Raw genomic sequence first — 6,000 nt, forward strand, 5'->3', positions numbered from 1 at the left:
GCTTCCAAATCCCCAGGTTCATTTTCTGCCTGTACTAAAGCTTGCAATAATTGCAAATCAGTTATTAATCAATCCAAACTAGATTCTGAATATGCTAAGGGTAGAAAACTTGCTTCTTGTCTCTTGCTGAAGTTATTGGGTGTAACGTTTGTTCATCTGTACCCTCTACCTCTTATATTTGATGGCCCCATTTCTCCTCAACTGAAGATAAAAACTGACTTACAAGCATCTTACTGCTAATCCTTGTCTTGATAATCTTGGTAAACCACCCTCTACCATTCCCAGTACACTCAACCCAGTGCCTTCTGTGGTCATATGTCAAAAGGATGTCAGGAGAATTTTAAACAGTTTTGATTTCAAACAAGTTCCGTCCTTCCTTCCTTCCTTCAATTCTTTTTTACACTTATTCTATTGGTGCTTTTCCTTCTGCTTGGAAATTTGCTTGCACCAGACCAATTCTTGAAAAGGGTGACAAATCTCACCAATTCAATTATCATCCCATTGCATTTACCTCTATGCTCTTTCCAGAGTAATGGAGAAATCAATTAATTGCCAACACCTGAATTATTTTGAAACCTTCCATCTGATCAATGATCACCAATGTGGATTCTGTCAGTGTCAATCCAGTGATATTTGCTTATGTTACCCATCTGTGGACAAATTCAGTGGAAAAGTTTGGTAAATCTGAAGTGATTTCTCTTGACATTTGGAAGGATTTATTCATGCTTTGCATAAAAGTTTTCTAAACAATCACCCATTCTTGTGGATTGCATGCTGCTTTTCACAATTGGGTATCCACTCTGGCTACTCTGCAATGATGGTAGATGGTACACTGTCTTTTAACTTTTCCATTAATGCTGGGGTTCTCCAAGGTTCAGTTCTTTCTCTCACTCTTTTCATGTATGTTAATAATCTTTTTCTGTTGACTAGAAATCTTACCAATAGTTTTCCTGATGACAGCATATTGCATTCCACCTTCCACTTTGAGAAACCTTGCCCTTCACAAAGAATTAATGGTGGATATTTGAGAAGTCAAATATCCACCATTAATTCCTTAAATGCAGATCTCCAGTAATTCTCCAATGGGGAAAAGATAAATTCAATTCTTGTAAAACTCAGTTCTGTCTTATATCTCACAAAGGAGAATCTATTGCTCCTATGCTTGTCTTCAGTGACACTCAGATTACTAGACCATATGACATTTCTGATGTTTATCTTGACTTACATCCTCTCTTGGCATAAGCACATCACAAATATTGCTTCCTTTTCTTCTAAAAATATTTGTTTCTTTTTCTTGTGTCAGGCCAAAAATAATGTCACTACTTTCTTCTAAACAGCTACTCACTGTAAAAATCTCGAATATTTTGCCAATATCGTGCTGCTCCCAACACCTCTCATACATGTGGATTCAGAAGAGGGCATTTAAAATAATTCCCTCTTTTTCAATTCAGGTTAATTAACGACCCATCTATCACAAAGTCTCTCTGCTCTCTGTCTTATAAACATTCTTTTTCTGCTGCATGCACTATAGTTACATCCATAGGCATTGTTCTTCTCAATTGGAACCTTTAAGTGCCCTTCTCTCTTGAAAATCAGTCCAAACACTGCTGCAATCAGTCAGCATCCATTTAGCATATCGAGGATGCATCTGTGGTGGTCACGGTGTCACTATTGGAAGGCAAAAGCACAGTTCTAAATTTTCAGTTTAACAAGGATTCCCTTTATGTACTTTTTGTTGTTGACCACTTCTTGGAGCTCACCAGTGATCACTTGCAGTGAGCTCCCTGCCAAAGCAAATGCTTTGGCAGGAATCTGTCAGTAAGTACTAGCCAATTGTGGTCTGCTATCAGTTGTGCTGAAGACCAGAAATAATGGGGAGGAATGCGTCAATAGCAGCGATCCCAGAAATTCGACTCTGTAATTTTACCTGCGTGAATAGCATCTTTCTCCCATGTAGGATCAGAACCTGTGCTGTTGAAGGGCATCTGCTAACTGTGTTGCTCTGAGAGCTGGGAGAAGGTGGAGTTTGGTGTTAGTCCATTTTAATAATCAGAATTTTATAGCAGATATCCTTTTAAGGTTGTATTCGGCAGCCAAGATCCATATCTGTGATGCATAGAATACTGTCGGGTATAGATTTGATACAATATACTGATATATGATGAATTGATAATCATTACATAAAGGTATTAGTGGAAAAACAAAAAATCTGTAAACCTATGAATCTGAATTGGTAGTGCACATGCTGGCGTGCACTGAGGCATATAGTGATAAGAAATTATGGTAATGGTGAATGAGACTGAACAAAAAATAAAAAGCATTTTTACATCAAGAAATTTAGCCAGATTAAGACAGAGAAAAGGGAAGAAAAATGGGTACTATGAAATGGGCTGTTCAAAATAAGATTAAGTAGAGATTATTGGAATGGGGAGAGTATGTTGGAGAAGAATTGGCCTGACACTGGAATAGACACCTCTAATGACATTTACTCAAAGAATGCAAATTTGTATCCCTTGTTCACACTCATTGTACATATGGACAGGAACGTGGTAAAGGGTTTTAGTATTAATAGTGTCAAATGATTCAAGATTCAAGCTTATACAGCACCAAAAAAAAATTTCCACAACACGATATAGAAGTTTTTTCCAATAATTAACTACCCACTAGTTGAAGCTTGTATGAACAGTTACAGATATACACTAATATGGTTTTGGAGCCTTTTCTTTTAAAACAGCTTGTGTTCTATGTGGAATAGATTCACATAAATCTTGAACTGTCTTAAGAGGAATATTGGACCATTTTTCCTGAAGAAAAATGTTTCCAGCTCCTTGTGTGATGATGGTGGAGGAAATTTGATTTTCGCTGTTCTCACCAAGTATGCTCGTAGTGGCTCAATGTTTAAAGTCCAGTGATTGTTCAGGCAATGAAAGATGCTTAACCTTAGTTTCATGCTCCTCAAAACAAGGTTGGATACATTTGGCTGTTTGTATTGGAGCATTATCATCTTGAAATATGGCATTGTTTGTGGGAAACAGTGTTTTCCCTGGGATGAATCTGGTCACTCGGAATATCAAGGTAATCAGTGGCAGTAATTTGCCCATTTGTTGTGATGATAAGACAAAGAATATTGAGATATTGTTGCTCACATCAGTTTTGATCCTATTCCATGTTTGATGGTTAGCATAAGACAGTGAAGATGATGCTCTTCCTGTGGCAGTCACCAAACACGAACTCTCCCTGATGTTGAAAAAAGCGTGAATGGTGATTCGTCTGAAAATATGATGTTTGAAATTATCAAGTGTCCACTTTTTTGCTCTTTATATCATTAAACCAACAGGTGGCTTGGCAATAGCAGCTCTACCATAAATTTCAGCTTTACAAAGTTCTCGCCCAACTGTTTTACTAGAACTGGATCGCTGCTACTTGTATTAAGTTATGCAGTTATTTTTGAGGCAGTAGTTTTATGTTTTCAAGCTGCAATGCTTTTCAGTATGTGATGGTCTGTTTCATTCAGCTTTGATTTTCTACCACAATTCTTCCTATCAGATTTTGTTTTACGATACTAGGTGAAATCATGCATCACTTTTGATACAGTTGCACTGATCTCCCTACTAACCGTGCACTGACAATTTGACCTCTTTGGAATTCATACAGGTCATTTTCTTCATTGGAGGCATAGCGAGGTGGGAGCAGAGGGGGGCACAGTTTCCCCAGGTGCCAAGCTTCAGGAGTGCAAACTGAAGGAATTATCTATCACATTCACATTACATTATCACACCCAGGGGTGCCAGGAAGACATATTTCCCCTGGGTGTCAATGACCCTAGCTATGCTACTGTTCTTCATGTACCTTTTTCTATCCCTCTAAATAAACATCAGCTTTTATCATCTCCCCTTCACAGTACTACTGCAAAAAAAAAATATATCACTCCATATTCATAGGTATATCATACAGCCAGCCATTACAGAAACCTACTAAAATGTTATAAATTAGTTAATAGACTTACTAAAGTCACTCCTAATAGTAATTACGCTTTTACAAAACTACAGAAGAGAATATAAAATAGCATAATATAATATATGAAAAGGAATACAAAATCTCGCAATTATCACTGAAAATAGTGAGTTTCCTCTTACTCGAAAGCTTGTTGTTCAGCAATTTCAGAGCACCAGTAAGAAAAATTTTCAGGTTTTATCAAATTAACACAACTTTGCAACTAATAAAAAAATCTAATAATAATAAGTAATAAAACATCACATACAACTCCTACTTAGCACAGTTGTAATGTGCTGCTCTAATAAAATATATGTAATCAATAAATATCACAAAAAAACCTTGTAATCATTTTTGTGTTTCAAAAAGTAATTTAAAATTTGAAGTGAATTCGGGTGAAATAGCAAAGGATAGCATTCACTATTTCACCCCTGCTCCTCATTAATTTTGGATCAGAAAATCTGAACATGTGACAAATCCAAATAGGTTTCTAGGATTGACACCTTAGTGAGATTGACGAATGTATATTGGTAAAATAAGAATAATTATAGCTATGGGCTGAATAAATAGATTTAAATTTTCAGTTGGCTTCTGTAACTACTTAATATTGTTAGGGGCACAGAATGCCTCAGTGCTCTTATTCTGCACTTGTATGAGAGTCTACTTCTTGGAGATTCATTAGGAGAGGAGGATGGACAATCACAATGCCAAGTTGTGGCATGGCTTGGGTGACAGAGTGTCATTAGCACATTAGCATTAGTAGAGGCATATGATGCAAGAAAGCAAGCTTATGCATCATCAGCCAAAAAAACCCACTCAGATTTCACCACTCCGTTCATTCCAAATACCTGTCCAGCTCAGCCTTAAAATTATTTAAGCTATCAACTTCCACAAAAAAGGATGGAAGTCTGTTCCACCAACCAACTAAACACTGGCTAAAGGCAAACTTCCTCACATTTTTCCTACAACTGTCTTTCCTCAATTTGAATTCTTGCCCTTTTGGCCATTCTGAGCAAGAGGAAGAATCCCATCAGCATTCAGCATGCTAAAACCATTCAAGGCTGTATACACCTCAGTCAGATCACCTCGCAGGTGCCTGGTCTCCAGACACTTTAATTTGCAAAACTTAAGCCTTTCTTTGTAAGAGCAACCCTTTGTTTCATTCACTAATCTTGTTGCCCTTCTCTGTACTCGTTCCAACAGCCCTACGTCTTTCTTAAAATGAGGCCTCCAGACCTGTATACGGTACTCAAGGCGTGGCCTGACCATTGCCTTATATAAGGGGATAATCACTTCCTTATCCCTGATAGAAAAATTCCTGTATATCATTGACAAGACACCATGAGCTTCTCTTGCAGACCATCTGCGCTGCTCAGAAAATTTCATATCTGCCTGCACAATTACCCCCGGGTCCTTTTCATTCTCTACCACTATCTGTATATTTTATTTTTTATGTAATTTGATTATTTTTCAATTTGTTCATATCAATCTTTTTTGGTCATGGCAGGTTTTTTTCCTCCCTGTACTTGGGCAAACAGGAGAGGGAGTATATAAGAGTACTGCTAAATTATGTGTAACTGACAGTGGGGTTGCCATTGGTTCGCTGGGACTGCTTTAAGTAATAAATATCAGTGTCAGTGTAGTACCACAAAGTTGATTCGTTACTCTGGGGTTACTGCTTGGACATTAAGCTTGATATACCATCATCAATATCAATTATAAATACAGAAAACAACAATGGACCCAACACTGAACCCTGAGGGACTCCACTAATAACATTAGTCCACGATGAGCAGTGTCCATTGATTACCACTCTCTGTCTTCTCCCACTCAACCATCCCTTTATCCATATTTAGCAGCAATTTGCCTCCAATGCCACACTGCTCCAGTTTGCGCAGCAGTCTTCCAAGTGCAACAGTATCAAAAGCCTTTCTAAGATCCAAATACAGTGGATTCCGGTTATTTGGGCCACCCGTTAATCGGAGCAGCCATTTATTTGGAGAAAAT

Source organism: Mastigoproctus giganteus, chromosome 6 (genome assembly GCF_048544385.1).
Source record: "Mastigoproctus giganteus isolate SK-2022 chromosome 6, ASM4854438v1, whole genome shotgun sequence".
NCBI classification, from domain to species: Eukaryota; Metazoa; Arthropoda; class Arachnida; order Uropygi; family Thelyphonidae; genus Mastigoproctus; species Mastigoproctus giganteus.